The sequence below is a fragment of the Apodemus sylvaticus genome, chromosome X (assembly GCF_947179515.1).
Source record: "Apodemus sylvaticus chromosome X, mApoSyl1.1, whole genome shotgun sequence".
NCBI lineage: Eukaryota > Metazoa > Chordata > Mammalia > Rodentia > Muridae > Apodemus > Apodemus sylvaticus.
This window is the reverse complement of record NC_067495.1, coordinates 20,798,851-20,818,284: the sequence shown is the minus strand read 5'-3', so window position 1 is coordinate 20,818,284 and position 19,434 is coordinate 20,798,851. Positions and strand designations below refer to the sequence as shown.

At 39.9% G+C, this 19,434-nt stretch overlaps 1 pseudogene; it reads left to right on the top strand.

The window, feature by feature from the left end:
* Positions 1–18,965, top strand: part of LOC127675595 (abl interactor 2-like) — a 94,756-nt pseudogene extending 75,791 nt beyond the window's left edge.
* The last annotated feature ends 469 nt before the right edge of the window (positions 18,966–19,434 follow it).

The window sequence follows — 19,434 nt, the reverse complement described above, 5'->3', positions numbered from 1 at the left end:
AGAATGGTGATTCCCACAGATCTTTTGTTGTGGAGAATGGTTTTTGCTATCCTGGGTTTTTTGTTATTCCAGATGAATTTGAGAATTACTCTTTCTAGATCTATGAAGAATGGAGTTGGAATTTTGATGGGGATTGCATTGAATCTGTAGATTGCTTTCAGCAAGATGGCCATTTTTACTATATTGATCCTGCCAATCCATGAACATGGGAGACCTTTCTATCTTCTGAGACCTTCTCTGATTTCTTTCTTCAGAGGCTTGACGTTCTTGTCATACAGATCTTTCACTTGATTTGTTAGAGTCACACCTAGGTGTGAATTATTATTTGGGGGTATTGTGAAGGGTGTCATTTCCCTAATTTCTTTCTCATCTTGTTTATCCGTTGAGTAGAGGAAGGCTACTAATTTGCTTGATTTAATTTTATATTCAACAACTTTGCTGATGTTGTTTATCAGCTTTAGGAGTTCTCTGGTGGAAGTCTTGGAGTTGCTTAAGTATACTATCATATCATCTGCAAATAGTGATATTTTGACTTCCTCTTTTCCAATTTGTATCCCTTTGTCCTCCTTTTGCTGTCTGATTGCTCTGTCTAAGACTTTGAGTACTATATTGGATAGGTAGAGAGTGGGCAGTCTTGTCTGGTCTCTGATTTTAGTAGAATTGTTTCTCTCTGTTTAACTTGATGTTGGCTAACAGTTTGCAGTATATTGCTTTCACTATTGTTACATATGTGCATTAGATTCCAGATCTTTCCAAGAGTTTTGTCATGAAGGGATGCTGGATTTTGTCAAAAGTCTTTTCATCGTCTAATGAAATGACCATGTGGGTTTTTCCTTTAGTTTGTTTATGGAGTGGATTACATTGATGTATTTCCATATATTAAGCTTTACCTGCATCCCTGGGATGAAGCCTACCTGATCATGGTGAATTATAGTTTTGATGCATTCTTGGATTTGGTTGGCCAGAATTTTGTTCAGTATTTTTGCATCAATGCTTACAAGGGAGATTGGCCTCAAGATCTTCCTTGTTTTTTTGGTTTTTGTTTTTTTGGTTTTTTTTTTGTTTGTTTGTTTGTTTGTTTTTTGTTTGGTTGACGTATAAGCATTATTATGGCTTCATAGAATGAGGTGGGTAGTGTTCCTTGAGTTTCTATTTCATGGAATAGTTTAAAAAGTATCTGTATTAGCTCTTCTTTGATTATCTGATAAAATTCCCCCACTAAACCCATCTGGTCCTGGGCTTTGTTGTTGTTGTTGTTGTTGTTGTTGTTGTTGTTGTTGTTGGAAAACGATTAAGGACTTCCACATGTTGACCCATGTTCTCCTGTATTTCTTTAAGGGATTTTTGTGTTTCCTCTTTAAGAGCTTCTAACATTTGATCCATATTTTTTTTGTATTTCTTTAAGGGATTTTTGTGTTTCCTCTTTAACGGCTATTACCTGTTGACCCATGTTCTCCTGTATTCTTTAAGAGAATTATTTATGTCCTTATTGAGGTCCTCCATCAGTAATATGAAATGTGATTTTTTTATTGATATATTTTTTATTTACATTTCAAATGATTTCCCCTTTTCTGGGTCCCCACTCACACATTCCATAAGACCTCTTCCCTCCCCATGTTCCTCCATCTACCCCTTCCCACTTCCCTGTTCCGGAATTCCCCTATACTCTTGCATTGAGTCTTTCCAGAACCAGGGGCCACTCCTCCATTCTTTTTGGACATCATTTAATTTGTGGATTATGTCCTGGGTATTCAAAGTTTCTAGGCTAATATCCACTTATCAGTGAGTGCATACCATGATTGATCTTTTGAGACTGTGTCACCTCACTTAGTATGATGTTCTCCAGCTCCATCCATTTGTCTAAGAATTTCATGAATTCATTGTTTCTAATGGCTGAATAGTACTCCATTGTGCAAATAAACCACATTTTTTTGTATCCATTCATCCATGGAAGGACACCTGAGTTCTTTCCAGCTTCGGGCTACTACAAATAGGGCTGCTATGAACATAGTGGAGCATGTGTCCTTATTGCATGCTGAAGAATCCTCTGGGTATATGCCCAGGGGTGGTATAACAGGGTCCTCAGGAAGTGCCATGCCCAGTTTTCTGAGGAACCGCCAGACTGATTCCCAAAGTGGTTGCACCATCTTGCAATCCCACCAGCAGTGGAGGAGTGTTCCTCTTTCTCCACATCCTCGCCAACACCTGCTGTCTCCTGAGTTTTTTACCTTAGCCATTCTGACTGGTGTAAGGTGAAATCTCAGGATTGTTTTGATTTGCATTTCCCTAATGATTAATGTTGAACATTTCTTAAGGTGTTTCTCAGCCCTCCGAAGTTCTTCATGTGAAAATTCTTTGTTTAGTTCCGTACCACACATTTAATGGGGTTATTTGGTTCTCTGGGTTCTACCTTCTTGAGTTCTTTGTATATATTAGATATTAGCCCTCTGTAGATTTAGGGTTGGTGAAGATCCTTTCCCAATCTGATGGTTGATGTTTTGTCCTTTTGACGGTGTCCTTTGTCTTACAGAAACTTTTTAGTTTTATGAGGTCCAATTTGTAAATTCTTGATCTTAGAGCGTAAGCTTTTGGTTTTCTATTCAGGAACTTTTCCCCTGTGCCCATGTCCTCAAGGATCTTCCCCAGTTACTTTTCTATTAGTTTCAGTGTGTCAGGTTTTATGTGGAGGTCCATGATCCATTTGGAATTGAGCTTAGTACAAGGAGATAAGAATGGATCAATTCACACTCTTCTGCATGCTGACCTCCAATTGAACCAGCACCATTTGTTGAAAAGACTATCTTTTTTCCACTGGATGCTTTTTGCTCCTTTGTCAAAGATCAAGTGACCATAGGTGTGTTGGTTCATTTCTGGGTCTAAGATCCTATTCCATTGATCTGCTTGCCTGATATTGTACCAATACCATGCAGTTTTTATCACTATTGCTCTATAGTAAAGTTTAAAGTCTGGGGTACTGAATCCCACTGAAGTTCTTTTACTATTGAGAATAGTTTTAGCTATCGTGGGTTTTTTGTTATTCCAAAGGAGTTTGAGAATTTCTCTTTCTAGCTCTATGAAGAACTGGGTTGGGATTTTTATGAGGATAGCATCGAACCTGTAGATTGCCTTTGGCAAGATCGCCATTTTAACTATATTAATCCTGCCAATCCACGAGCATGGAAGATTTTTCCATTTTCTGAGATCTTCTTGGATTTCCTTCTTCAGAGTTCTGAAGTTCTTGTCATATAGGTCTTTCACTTGTTTGGTTAGAGTCACCCCAAGATACTTTATGCTGTTTGTAGCTATTGTGAAGGGAGTCATTTCCCTAATTTCTTTCTCAGTCTGCTTATCCTTTGAATATATAAAGGCTACTGATTTGCTTGCGTTGATTTTGTAGCCAGCCACTTTGCTGAAGTTGTTTATCAGCTGTAGGAGTTCTCTAGTAGAGTTTTAGGGTCACTTTAGTATACTATCGTATCATCTGCAAATAGTGATAGTTTGACTTCTTCCTTCCCAATTTGTATCCCTTTGACTTTCTTATGTTGTCTAATTGCTCTAGCTAGGACTTCAAGAACTATATTGAAAAGATATGGAGAGAGAGGAAGCCTTGTCTAGTCCCTGATTTTAGTGGGATTGCTTCAAGTTTCTCTCCGTTTAGTTTGATGCTGGCTACCGGTTTGCTGTATATTGCTTTTACTATGTTTAGATTTGGGCCTAGAATTCCTGTCCTTTCCAAGACTTTTAGCATAAAAGGATGCTGAATTTTGTCAAATGCTTTTTCAGCATCCAATGAAATGATCATGTGTTTTTTTCTTTGAGTTTGTTTATGTAGTGGATAGCATTTATGGATTTCCTTATATTGAACCATCCCTGCATCGCTGAGATTAAGCCTACTTGATCATGGTGGCTGATCATTTTTATGTGTTCTTGGATTCGGTGGGCAAGAATTTTATTTAGTATTTTTCCATCGATATTCATAAGGAAAATTGGCCTGAAATTCTCTTTCTTAGTTGTATCTTTGTGTGGTTTTTGTATCAGTGTAATAGTGGCTTCGAAGAAGAAGTTGTGTAGTGTTTCTTCTGTTTCTATTTGGTGGAAAAGTTTGAAGAGTATTGCTGCTAAATCTTATTTGAAGGTCTGATAGAATTCTGCACTGAAACCATCTGGTCCTCTGCTTTTTTTGGTCGGAAGCCTATCTATGACCCCTTCTATTTCTTTAGGGGTTATGGGTCTGTTTAGATGGTCTATTTGATCCTGGTTTAATTTTGGTAATTGGTATCTGTCGAAGAAAATTTCCATTTCCTCCAGATACTCCAGTTGTGTTGAGTACAGGTTTTTGTAGTAGGATCTGATGATTTTTTGGATTTCCTCAATTTCTGTTGTAATATCTCCGTTTTCATTTCTAAGTTTGTTAATTTGGATGCTTTCTCTGTGCCCTTAGGTTAGTCTGGCTAAGGGTTTATCTATCTTGTTGATTAATTCAAAGAACCAGCTTTTGGTTTTGTTGATTCTTTTTATGGTCCTCTTGGTTTCTACTTGATTGATTTCAGCCCTGAGTTTGATGATTTCCTGTCTTCTTCTCCTCCTGGGTGAATTAGCTTCGTTTTGTTCCAGGGTTTTCAGTTGCTCCGTTAATCTTCTAGCGTATGCTCTCTTGAATTTCTTTTTGGAGGCACTCAAAGCTATGAGTTTTCCTCTTACCACTGCTTTCATTGTGTCCCATAGATTTGTGTACGTTGCGCCTTCATTTTCATTAAATTCTACGAAATCTTTGATTTCTTTTTTATTTCCTCCTTGACCAAGGCATCATTGAGTAGAGTATTGTTCAGTTTCCATGTGTATGTGGAATTTCTGTTGTTTTTATTGTTATTAAAGACTGCTTTTACTCCATAATGATCTGATAGGAGGCATGGGATTATTTCAATCTTCTTATATTTGTTGAGGTCTGTCTTGTGACCAACTATATGTTCTATTTTGGAGAAAGTATCATGAGGTGCTAAGAAAAAGGTATATTCTTTTGCTTTGTGATGAAAAGTTCTATATATCTGTTAACTCCAATTGGTCCAAAGCTTCAATTAGTTTCACTGTCTCCCTGTTTAGTTTCTGTTTTCCTGATCAGTCCAATGACAAGAGTGGAGTGTTGAAGTAACCCACAATTATTGTGTAAGGTGCAATGAGTGCTTTGAGCTTTAGTAAAGTTACTTTTATGAATGAAGGGGCCCTTGTATTTGGGGAATAGATGTTCAGGGGTGAGAGTTCTTCTTGTTGGATTTTTCCTTTGACCAGCAAGAAGTGACTTTCCATGTCTCTTTTGATGACATTAGGTGAAAGTCAGTTTTATCTGAAATTAGATTGGCAACTCCGGCTTGTTTCCTGGGACCATTTGCTTGTAGAATTGTCTTCCAGCCTTTTACTCTAAGGTAGTTTTTGTCTTTGACACTGAGGTGTGTTTCCTGTATGCAGCAAAATGTAGGGTCTTGTTTATGTAACCAGTCTGTTAGTCTATGTCTTTTTATTGGGGAATTGTGTCCATTCATGTTAAGAGATATTAAGGAGTAGTGGTTATGCCTTTGGAGCTCTGCTCAGTCTTGCCTCAAGCAATGTTATACTTAGGTTGTCAAGGTCAACCAGGTGTTCTCTGTCTGCTCTATTATGGAGCGAAGATGATGTGGTGGGGGTCACTCCCTCTGTTGATTTTCACATAGGACACAGGTCCCATGAAGGACTGGCTTGCAGATGAACTGCCTATGTGCTCAGTTCCTGAGTGCAGGCAGACCCCTGGAGATTTGCACCCCCAGAGATCTAAAGCTCAGGGTGATCCCGTACCTAGTGATACTTTTCTGTCCCTGCAGGGAGTGAATATGGACACAGGGAATCTCTTCTTCTGCTTCTCTCTGGGCAGGACACAGGTCCCACGCCCGGTGGGCTGGCAGAAAAACAACCTATGTGCTCAGTTTTTTGGCACAGGCAGACCCCTGGCAGTTTGCACCACCAGAGATCTAAAGCTCAGGGTGATACAGTACCTAGTGACCCTTTTCTGTCCCAGCAGGTAGCGAATATGGCTGTGGGGCTTCACTCCTTCTGTAGCTCTCTGGGCAGGACACAGGCCCCACTCCCTGTGGGATGGCAGACAAACCCACTATGTGCTTAGTTCCTTAGCACAGGCAGACCCCTGGCAGTTTGCACCACCAGAGATCTAAAGCTCAGGGTGATACAGTACCTAGTGACCCTTTTCTATCCCGGCAGGCAGTGAATATGGCCATGGGGCTTCTCTCCTTCTGCAGCTCTCTGGGCAGGACACAGGCCCCATGCCTGGTGGGCTGGCAGACAAACTGCCTATGTGCTCAGTTCCTTGGCGCAGGCAGACCCCTGGCGGTTTGCACCACCAGAGATCTAAAGCTCAGGGTGATACAGTACCTAGTGACCCTTTTCTGTCCCGGCAGGCAGTGAATATGGCTGCGGGGCTTCTCTCCTTCTCGAAATGTGATTTTAAATCTAGCTCTTGTTTATCTGACATGATGGAATATCCAGGATTTGCCATTGTGGGAGAATTGGGTTCTGATTGTGCCATGTTGCCTTGGTTTCTGTTGGTCATGATCTTGCATTTGCCTTTGTTCATCTCATCATCTCTGGTGTTAGCTGGTCTTTCTGTCTCTAAATTCTTTGTCCTGCAGACCTGTGTTTCTGTACTCCTGAGATTCCCTTTCTCTCAAATGCCTTGCAAACAGTTGGTTCTCCAGAAAGTATCAGGTTATGGGGTCTTCCCTGTGGCATACATGTCAATGGTTGGATGACCAGCAGACTACTAGTTCTCAAATATTCTGCTGCTGCAACTACTCAAATGCCCTGCTGATGCTGGTTCTCGAATGCCCTGCTACTGCCAGGTCTCTAGAAGTTATCAGGATGTAGGATCTTCCCCATGGCAGAAGTGTAATGGGTCTACCACATTTGACAGAACAGGGCAGTGGCAGGGAGGGGGGAGGGGCAGAAGGATGGAAGGGGAGTGGTGATTTGGAGGTTGCTAGATAGTCCCAGAGTGACTCTGGACCTCTGGGGGGGGGGGTTCTTGCTGAATGCCCTGCTCCTGCCAGTTCTCTAGAAAGTATCAGGAAGTAGGATCCTCTCCGTGACAGTAGTGTGCTGGTCTATCGGAATGGGTCAAATTAATTTTGCATTGAGGGATATGTTGTCATTTATTAAAATCAATATACCTGTTTTCCCCTTTGTTTTATCAAGTGAATACCTTTTCCTTCGTCTTCTGTTAAGGAGTATTCTATATAAATGGTGATATGTGTTTCTTTGAAGGAGAAATTCATGTATTCTACTATTTGATGCAATTTTTTAGTCTGTGTCTTTTATTGTAGAGGTGAAATCATGAAATTTCAAGACATATGATCAAGATATATATATTAATTACGTCTTTCTTCATGCCGATTGTGTAATGTCGCCTCAAATGTTTTAAAAAAGTTATTCTCTCTTATATTATACCCTGACTGTAGATTCTCCTCCCTTTTATTTCTCCTTACTCACAATCTCTATTCTCACCAAGGTCCCCCAACTTCTTACTTCCCTGAGAGAGATAAAGCCTCCCTGGGACATCATTCTGATATGGCATGACAAGTTACAGTAAGACTATAGGACACATACCAGGCAGAGCAGGGCAGCCCAGAAGGAGAAAAACTACACACAGAAAGACACAAGAATCATGGACAGGCCCCATTCACACTCTGATAATTCTAGCAATAACAGTAAACTACTCACTCATGACATATACGAAGACCTAGGTCAGACCATGTAATAGCTGTTCCTCGCTGTAAACTTGACTATACCTGGAAAGAACTACAGTCCAGAATTTGAAGGCTCACCTGTGATCTAGATATTGAGGCTGGGAGATACAAGTTTCTAAACTGGATCTTGGTATGTAGATCTTGAGGCATAGTGACTATGAATCCAAGGAGATAAAACAAGGAGATCTCTGAGTTCAAGGTCATCTGAGTCAAAGCAAGTCCCAGATCCAAGTATAGTGGTGCACATCTTTGATCTGGGACACACCATCTGCTGGAGACCTACATAAAGACATTGGAAGCAGGAAAATTTGCACTTCTTTGCCTGCGTGCCTTGTATAACTGAGCAATTACTAGATCCTTGGACTTCCGTTCACAGTGGACCATTGTTGCACAGTTGGAATACAGACTGTAAGTCATCATAATAAGTTCACTTACTATATAGAGACTACCCATAAGTACTATGACTCTAGAGAACCATGACTAATACAGTACCCAAGAGGCTTCATGATGTTTCCAAGTTCCTATGAGGCCCAGTCATTTGACTATGTGGGCTATGTTCTCTTATGTCCCACATGTCCCTGACCCCTCTTGTTCCTCCAATTTCACTCTCCCCATCGCCTTTGCAGATCCCATGATCTCTTGCTTTATGTTTGACTGTGATAGTCTGCATCTGCTCCCATAAGTTTCTGAATGAAATCTCTGATCTCTTTGATGAACATTATGCCAAGTGCTCATCTTGTCACACTTGGCAGACAGGAGAAGCTGTAGATTAAAGGTTTGGTGGGTAGGTTGTTGTCCAATCCATTACACTCGAGGACTTACTGGTTATATGGCTGGTTAATGCCTCATCTCCCCCATTTCTAGAGGTCTTGCAAGGGTTGCTATCATAATTGCACAAATTTTTCACCTCATCAATGTCTATGCCACCCCTCATTAAAATAAATTTCCCAGGATTTTTCAATCCTTCTCCCCACCAGGTCCCTCCTCTATGCAAGCCTTCCAGTCAACCTGAAGAATTTCTTTATCCTATCCATGGAGTTCCTTTTATCTTCGAATCTCTAGGTCTGTGGACTGTAGCATGATTGTCTTTCACTGTACAGATAATATCTACTTAAAAGTGATTATGTACTATGATTGCTTTTATGGGTCCATGGAATAGCAAACTTTGCATAGCAGGTATGCTTCTTTTTTATATTCTGTTTTTTTTTTTTTCAAGAAAGAGTTTCTCTGTATAGCCATGACTGTCCTGGTACTCAATCTGTAGATCAGGCTGGCCTCAAACTCTGAAATATGCTAGCTTCTGCCTCCCAAGTGCTGGGATTACAGATATTCACCACCACTGCCTACCTACAGGTATGCTTCAAATAAGCCTCTACTTTTGTGTTACTTGGACTTTTTCTCTTGTAGCTTTTTGTATTCTTTTATGTTGCATATGTGCAGTGTTTGTATTTACCTACTAAAGGATTAAGAAAATGTCTGAAAAATTGCCATGGATGATAAAAAGACAGTAAATATCTTCTTCCTTAGTTATAGCCCAAGGAAGACCTTGATAGAAATATTTCTGTGGATAGGCAATAGACACAAAGAATGAATATGCACTAGAAGAAGAAAATCAGTGTCAATCTTACATTTATTAATACCATTGCTTGCATAGGTATGAGTTGTTTAATGTAGGTTGATTTTTATTATGGTAGGTCATGTAAATATAATAATTCTTTCATTTCTTGGAATTTTCACTTATATATATATAAGGATTTATATATATATATGAGGATTTTTGGAATTATATGGAATCTCCCACTTCACTGTGCTTAACAGGCATAAAAAGCTGTAGATATGTGGGCTACACTGCTGAACTTCCAGGAATAATGTAAGTAGAACAGTAGAGAAAAAAAAATTTTCAAATTGCATTTGAGTTTGGGTTTATAGGATGCTGCTGATAATTGGTAAATTAAAGCTCTTTTAAAAAAATCCATGGTTTATAAAATCACATGCTCTAGTTGTTAGTTTAATAAAGGTACACAACATACATGTCAAATTAATTTGTGTGCTTGAAGATTCCAGATTAGTGTCATATTAGTTTTTGCCGTAGATAATCTCCTTCCTTATGCATCATAGAGACTCATGACTTATGAGAATAGTTAGTCAAGTGATTGTTGAATATTCATGCCTAAAATTAGGCACGTAAATCATTTCTTCCAACTTACAGGGAACATGAATAAAGAGTGGGCACAAGAACTGTGTGAAGCAGATAAAGAAATTCAATATTATGGGATTATGTCATAAGGACATGGCATAGTCACAGAACTCTTGACCTATAAACCATTCTGATGATTTGTAGAACGTCTGAACATTCATGTATATAGAAACATTTAATCATTTAAATGGAAATTGAATGAGCAACATCTTTTCTTATTACACATAACTATAAATTTAGTTACCTTATACCTGTAGATGTATAGTTACTTTATACCTGTAGTCTTTCACAAATCCACAGGCTTTAGCTTGATTTCACAAAATACACAAGGAAAATGGGATTGTTTTAGTCATCCTGGTTCACAATACATTCATTTATGTCACAAACAATATAATATATCTTGGTGTGACTCTAACCAAACGAGTGAAAGATCTATACAACAAGAACTTCAGGTCTCTGAAGAAGGAAATCAAAGAAGACCTCAGAAAATGGAAAAATCTTCCATGCTCGAGGACAGGCAGGATTAATATAGTTAAAATGTCCATCTTGCCAAAAGCAATCTACAGATTCAATGCAATCCCCATCAAAATCCCAACTCAGTTCTTCACAGAATTAGAAAAAGTAATTCTCAAATTCATCTGGAATAACAAAATCCCAGGATAGCTAAAACTATTCTCAACAGTAAAAGAACTTCTGGCGGAGTCAGTATCGCAGACCTCTAGGAATACTACAGAGCAATAATGTTAAAAACTGCATGGTATTTGCACAGTGATAGGCAAGTGGACCAATGGAATAGAATTGAAGACCCAGAAATGAACCCACCCACCTATGGTCACTTGATCTTCGACAAAGGAGAAGAAAACATCCAGTGGAAAAAAGATAGGCTTTTCAACAAATGGTGCTGGATTTACTGGAGGTCAGCATACAGAGGAATGCAAATTGATCCATTCATATCTCCTTGTACTAAGCTCAACTCCATGTGGATCAAGGACCTCCACTTAAAACCAGACACACTGAAACTAATAGAAAAGAAACTGGAGAAAACCCCTGAGGACATGGGCACAGAGGAAAAGTTCCTGAACAGAACACCAATAGCTTATGCTCTAAGATCAATAATTGATAAATGGGAACTCATAAAATTACAAAGTTTTTATAAGGCAAACGACACTATCAAAAGGACAAAATGGCAACCAACAAATTGGGAAAAGCTCTTCACCAACCCTACATCCAATAGAGGGCTAATATCCCATATATATATATATATGAAGGACTTAAGAAGTTAGACCCCAGTGAACCAAATAACCCTATTAAAAATGGGGTACAGAGATAAACAAAGAATATTCACCTGAAGAGATTTGGAAGGCCTTGAAGCACCTTAAGAAGTCCTCAACATCATTAGTCATTATGGAGATGCAAATCAAAAGGACCCTGAGATTTTACCTCATACCAGTCAGAATCACTAAGTTTAAAAGCTCAGCAGACAGCAGGTGTTGGTGAGGATGTGGAAAAAGAGGAATACTCCTCCACTGCTGGTAGGAATGTAAGATGGTCCAACCAGTATGGAAATCAGTCTGGTGGTTCCTCAGAAACCTGGACATGACACTTCCAGAGGATCCTGCTATACCTCTCCTGGGCATATACCCAGAGGATTCTCCAGCATGCAATAAGGACACATGCTCCATTATGTTCACAGCAGCCTTATTTATAATAGCCTGAAGCTGGAAAGAACCCAGATGTTCCTCAATGGAGGAATAGATACAGAAAATGTGGTATATTTACACAGTGGAATACTACTCTGCAATTAAAACCAATGAATTCATGAAATTTTTAGGCAAATGGTTGAAGCTAGAAAATAATCATCCTAAGTGAGGTAACCCCATCACAAAAGCACACACATGGAATGCAATCTCTGATAAGTGGATATTAATTAGCCCAGAAGCTCTGAATACTCAAGGCACAATTAGCATAACAAATGACTCTCAATGAAGAAGTAAGGAGGGGGCCCTGATCCTGGAAAGTCTTGATCTAGCATTGTAGGGGAGTACCAGTAGGGAGAAAACGGAGGGAGGTGATTGGAGAATGGAATGAGAGAAGAAGGCTTATGGGACATAGGGGGAGGGAGGAAATGGGAAAAAGTAAATCATTTGGAATGTAAACAAAGAATATAGAAAAATTAAAAAAAGGGCAGAGCATAGGATCCATCAGGAAGCCTCTTGCAGGAGCCTTCAGGTCGCCACCTCTGGATCAGGAGCTGCATGGGCTATGTGCCCAGTCCCCAAGCAGTGCAGAGGGCCAGCAGTGCATCTGGAGGCCAGCTGCAGGGAGGCGGCGTGCTCTGGTTAGTCAGTATACCCAGCAGAGTGGAGGATCCATCCGGAGGCCTCTGGTGGGAGCCTTTGGTGGCAACCTCTTGATCTGGAACAGCCTGTGCCAAGCACCCTGTCCCCAAGCAGTGCAGATGGCCAGAGGTGCATCTGGAGGCAGCCTGCAGGGAGGTAACTTGCATGGGTGAGTCCTGCATTGACAAGACCCACTAACACCAGTGAGATCTAGATGGCAAAAGGGAAATGTAGGAACGATACTAACAGAAATCAAGGCACTATGACTGCATCTGAACCCAATTCTACCTTAACAGCAAGTCCTGGCACCAGTAAAACTAGATTAGGATTTAAAATCACTGGTCATGATGCTGTTACAAGAACAAATGAAGGACATATATAAATCTTTTAAAGAAATTCAGGAGAAAAATGAGCAAAAGCTAGAAGCCCTTACAATGGAAACACAAAAATCACTTAAAGAAATTCAGGAGAATATCGGTAAAAAGATAGTAGTCAATAAGGAGGAAATGCAAAAATCACTTAAAGAAATACAGGAGAACTTTGATCAACAAGCAGAATTCATGAAAGAGGAAACACAAAAATCTTTTAAAGAATTACAGAAAAATACAAACAAGCAAGTGAAGGAACTGAGCAAAAACATCCAGGATCTAAAAATAGAAGTAGAAACAACTAAGAAATCACAAAGGAAGACAACTTTGGAGATAGAAAACCTTGGGAAGAAATCAGGGGACAGAGATGCAAATATCAACAACAGAATACAAGAGATACCATAGAAACCCTGGACTCAACGGTCAAATAAAATGCAAAATGCAAAAAGCTTGTAACCCAAAACATCCAGGAAATCCAGGACACAATGAGAAGGCCAAACCTAAGGATTATAGGCATAGATGAGAGTGAAGATTTACAACTTAAAGGGCCAGCAAATGTCTTCAACGAAATTACGGAAGAAAACTTCCCTAATCTAAAGAGAGAGATGCCCATGAACATACAAGAAGCCTTCAGAACTCCAAAGAGACTGGAGCAGAACAGAAATACATCCTGTCACATAATAATCAAAACCTCAAATGTACTAAACAAAGAAAGAATATTAAAGGCAGTAAGAGAAAGAGGCCAAGTAACATATAAAGGAAGACCTATCAGAATCACACCAGACTTCTCACCAGAGACTATGAAAGCTAGAAGATCTTGGGCAGATCTCATGCAGACTCTAAGAGAACACGAATGCCAGCCAGGACTACTATACCCAGCAAAACAATCAATCACCATAGATGGAGAAACCAAGATATTCCATGACAAAACAAGTTTACCCAATATCTTTCCGCAAACCCAGTCCTACAAAGTACAATAGGAGGAAAACACCAATACCAGGAGAAAAACTTCACCCTGGAAAATGCCACATAGTAACCTTCTTTCATCAAACCCAAAGAAGATAACTGATTGTACTGGCTAGTTTTGTATGTCAACTAGACACAGGGTGGAGTTATCACAGAGAAAGGAGCTTTAGTTGGGGAAGTGCCTCCAGGAGATCCAGATGTGGGGCATTTTCTCAATTAGTGATCAAATTGGGAAGGACCCTTGTTGGTGGTACTACCTTTGGGCTGGTGCTCTTGGGTTCGATAAGAGAGCAAGCTGAGCAAGCCATGGCAAGCAAGCCAGTAAGAAACATCCCTCCATGGCCTCTGCATCAGCTCCTGTTTCCTGACCTGCTTGAGTTCCAGGCCTGACTTCCTTTAGTGATGAACTGCAATGTGGAAGTATAAGCTCAATAAACCCTTTCCTCCCCAACTTGCTTCTTGGTCATGATGTTTGTACAGGAATAGAAACCCTGACTAAAACAAATTGGAACCAGCATAGTGGGGTATTGCTGTGACAACCTGACCATGTTTTGGAAAGGAATGTGGAAAGACTTTGGAACTTTGCACTAGAAAAAGTATTAGAATATTAAGAGCTTGGTGGAAAGTTCTGTAGGAGCTTGGAAGACAATGTTAAGAACAGTGCAAAGATGGAGGCCTGGCTTGTGAAATTTCAGAGTGAAAATTAAAGACTCTTACAGTGGCCATGTTTTGATTGTGAAGAGTCTGTGGTTTTGGTTAGCTGGGGCTGAAGAATCAGCTGTGAGTAACAAGATACTAGAACCACTAAAGCAAACCTTTGTGTTACTGGGAGTATTGATGCTGGTTGGTTGGTGCTAAGAAATTAGTGGTGTTTAAGAAGCAACCAGCATCACTGAGATGAAATCTTCTTGGAAGTGTTTCCTGAGAGCACAGAGAGTGTGTTCCAGAGATATACACAGTTGTATTTTGTACTGTAGCTGGACTTGGTACTGTGTAAGAGTCACCCAGCTAGTACTGGTTTTGAAGGCATGAAGTGGTCATGAAGAGCAACTGAGGTGCTTGGCACAGTGAGAGGACATGGAAGGCCATTGGTGAAGTTGCAGCCTCAGTTGCAATTGATGGCCCAGGACTTGAAGGGGTCATGCATGGGAGCAAAGGCTTGTTACCATGAAGAGAGCCTATGAGAGGCTATTCGTGAAGCCTAACTACAGTAGAAGTCAGCAGTGTTTTGGAGATTCCAGTGCCATGAGATGACCACCAAGAACAGCAGCAGCAGTGGAGTACAGGCAGCTGGAGCCTAGAAGACAAGCTGGTGCTACAAAGGGCAGAGCTGGAGAAGTGACACAAGCCCTTGGAGGAGCCTGGAAGATTGTGAGTTGGATTCCAGACATTGAACCATTGAAGTTTGAGTTTTGCTTTTGGTTGTGACTGTGCCTTATATGTTTCCCTCCTGAAAGAAGAAAGTATTTTAGTGGAGCCCACAGTTAAAAGACTTTGAATCTTTAAAAGACTTTGAATTTTAGAGATATTGGACATTTTACGGTGAATGAACTTTTAATATGTAAAGACTGTGGAACTTTTAAAGTAATTTAGATCTTGGTGATGAATAAGAAAGTAAGGGTTGAGGCTAAATAGTGATGTGTTTGTGTGTCAAGTTGACAAGGGGTCAATTGTACTGGCTAGTTTTGTGTGTCATGTTGACACTGGATGTATTTATCACAGAGAAAAGAGTTTTATTTGGGGAAGTGCCTCCAGGAGATCCAGATGTAGCGCATTTTCTCAATTAGTGAACAAGTTGGGAGGGCCCCTTGTGGGTGGTACTACCTTTGGGCTGGTGCTCTTAGGTTCTATAAGAGAGCAATCTGAGCAAGCCATGGGAAGCAAGCCAGTAAGAAACATCCCTCCATGGCCTCTGCATCAGCTCCTGCTTCCTGACCTGCTTGAGTTCCAGTCCTGACTTGTTTTAGTGATGAAATGCAATGTGGAAGTGTAAGCTCAATAAACGCTTTCCTCCCCAACTTGCTTCTTGGTCATGATCTTTGTGCAGGAATATATACCCTGACTAAGACACTAATTAAATATAAAAGATAACTTCAAAAATGACAGGAAGTAATAATCACTATTCCTTAATATCTCTTAACATCAATGGACTCAATTCCCCAATAAAAAGACATAGACTAATGGACTGGATACATAAATAGGATCTTAGATTTTGCTGCATACAGGAAACACACCTCAGTGTCAAAGACAAAAACTACCTTAGAGTAAAAGGCTGGAAGACAATTTAACAAGCAAATGGTCTCAGGAAACAAGCAGAGTAGCCATTCTAAGATCAAATAAAATTGACTTTCAAGCTAAAGTCATCAAAAGAGACACTGAGGGACACTTCTTGCTGGTCAAAGGAAAAACACACCAAGAAGAACTCTCAATCCTGAACATCTATGCTCCAAATGCAAAAGCACCCTCATTCATAAAAGGAACTTTACTAAAGCTTAAAGCAGACATGGTACCTAACACAATAATTGTGGGTGACTACAACACTTCACTTTCCTCAATGGACCAATCGGAAAAACAGAAACTAAACAGGGATACAGTGAAACTAATTGAAAATTTGGACCAATTAGATTTAACAGATATATATATATATATATATATATATATATATATATATATATATATATATATATATAGGACATTTCACCCTAATGCAAAAGAATACACCTTTTCCTCAGCACTTCATGTTACCTTCTCCAAAATTGACCATGTAATTGGTGAAAAGACAGACCTCAACAAATATAAGAAGATCAAAATAATCCCATGCCTCCTATCAGAGCACTAGGGAGTAACAGTGGTCTTCAATAGCAACAAAAACAACAGAAAGCCCACATATACATGGAAACTGAACAATAATCTACTCAATGATACCTTGGTCAAGGAAGAAATAAAGAAGGAAATCAAAGACTTTTTAGAATTTAATGAAAATGAAGACATAACATACCCAAATCTATGGGACACAAAGCTGCCCTCTATCTCCATATCTTTTCAATATAGTACCTGAAGTTCTATCTAGCGAAATTAGACAACATAAGGAGGTCAAAGGGATACAAATTGGAAAGGAAGAAGTAAAATTATCTTATATAAAAGAAGCACCTTAAGAAATGCTCAACATCACTAGTCATTAGGGAAATGCAAATCAAAACAACCCTGAGATTTCACCTCACACCACTCAGAATGGCTAAGGTTAAAAACTGAGGAGACAGCAGTGTTGGCAAGGATGTGGAGAAAGAGGAACACTCCTCCACTGCTGGTGCGATTGTCAGATAGTACAAGCACTATGGAAATCAGTCTGGTGGTTCCTATAAAAACCTGACATGACACTTCCGGAGGACTCTGCTATACCTCTCCTGGGCATATACCTAGAGAATTCCCCAGCATGCAGTAAGGACACATGCTCCACTATGTTCATAGCAGCCTTATTTATAATAGCCAGAAGCTAGAAAGAACCCAGATATCCCTCAATGGACAAATGGATACAGAAAATGTGTTATATACACAATGGAGTACTATTCAGCAATTAAAAAAAGATGAATTCATGAATGTTTTAGGCAAATGGTTGGAACTGGAAAATATCATGCTAAGTGAGGTAACACAATCACAAAAGTATACACATTGAATGCAATCATTGATAAGTGGATATTAATTATCCCTGAAACTCTGAATACTGAGGATACAATTAGCATATGAAGTGCTTCCCATGAAGAAGGAAGGAGAGGGCCCTAATCCTGGAAAGCTTGATCCAGCATTATAGGGGAGTACCAGGACAGAGAAAAGGGAGGGGGAAAGATAGGAGAATGGATGGAGAGAAGAGGACTTATGGGACATATGGGAAGGGGGAGCTGGGAAAGTGGAAAGCTTTTGGATTATAAACAAATAATATATAAAATAAAAAATAGAAAAAAAGAAAATTAAAAAAAAAAGTTTATGTCATGCAGATTGATGTTGTCTGTGTTCCAGCAACTAAATTTGGTACACAGAAGAATATTTTACCTAATTGATTTTATACTTCCTTTTGCCAAATGGTTATGCTAATTGTTCCTTGTGCCTGCTTCACTGTATACATCTTTTGCTATGTAAATGTCAACCCATCATGCTTAAAGGCTCTTGCCTCAAAACAGAAAAATACAGATTCAAACCGCCTCTTTGTGTGTGGTTGTGTCTGTCATTTTGCCTAACCTGTGCCTTTTCCTGATACCCAAAAGTTTTCACTCAGATCTAAGTCTTCCTGGCTGGGACCACCTGAGGCAACAGTTGATATTCATAAAGAGAATTTTCAAGAAGAAAAATTGGTATTTTGACCAGGATCCATAAGATTATTTTGCAAGCCAACCTTGAGTGGTTCAATTTGTTATATTCAAAAATCTATCAACTACATAATATTAGATTGGACATGGTGTAAATGTGAGTACCCAGAATATGAAAATGGGTAGACTGCCACACACAACACTTCCAACTCAGAAGTTCCCAATTACCCCTATCTCAAGGAAGGGGACATTTGTGCAGCACTCCTATAAAAAACTGGAGCCAGTATGTCTTCCAGTGGTACCAAATGATGATATACTTAGCCCAACCTGTAATATGACTCCCTCGCAGCAGAGCCCTGTTATGACAGCTTCTGTCAATCAAAGAAATAGAACTTACAGCAGCAGTGGGAGCAGTGGTGGAAGCCACCCAAATAGTCAGATCAGCAGTTGGGAGTACAGCGGAAGTGGAGTGTCGGGGTTCCCATCACTTTCCCTACTCTGTCTCCTCCCAGCATCTTTCCAGGTCATTTTGTTCAGTTCTACAGCATGAATAGGCCCGCCTCTCAGCATATGCCATACACAATAGGTGTACTCCTTCCATAATTTTACAAACAAGCCATCAGAATCAGATGAATGGAGGTCATTTTTATAACCAGAATCCAGTCTCAGACATACCATCTCCACCACCTCCTGTGGAAGAGCCAGTCTTTGATAAATCCCTACCTCCACCACCTCCTCCAGAAGATTATGAAGAGAAGGAAGCAGCTCTGGTTGAGTACAGTGACCCTGATACTGAAGAAGACCCACCATGCACACCACAGTCTTACTTGGAAAAGGTTGTGGCAATTTATGATTATACAAAAGACAAGGAAGATGAGCTGTCCTTTCAGGAAGTAGCCATTATACATGTCATCAAGAATAATGATGGTTGGTATGAGGGAGTTATGAATGGTGTGACTAGTCTCTCCCCTGGGATCTATGTTGAATCCATCATGCATTATTTGTAGTAGAGACAGGCACAGCAGTGCTTCTCTCTTGGGAGGTCAGGCTTTCCCAGATTAGCCAGAGGCCTTGGTATTTTCCTCCCAATGAGATGAATGAAGCATACAGTTGATAAAGTTAGTCCTTTATTACTGTTTTGGTTTATCCCCTAGTATCAAAGACTGAAAGCCAAGTCTGAACAAGTGGATCTTCTTGCTGTCATTTGTATTATGCTATCTGGATTGAAAATGTGACCATTTCTCAGTCATGAAAGGCATACCAATATGAACATGTAGCTAAAACACATTAGACCAAGACTGACTTGAGAAAAAAAATATCTGGGATCTTTCTTAGGAATACTGTATACCCTTGGATTGCTCATTCTGCAGAATCTGTGACTTTGGCTGCTCACTGCCTCTGCCTTGGGGCAAAACTCGTGGCCTGGTGGGCACACTTGCCATTTACTTTTAGTATATGGAGAAGGAGTATATGGAG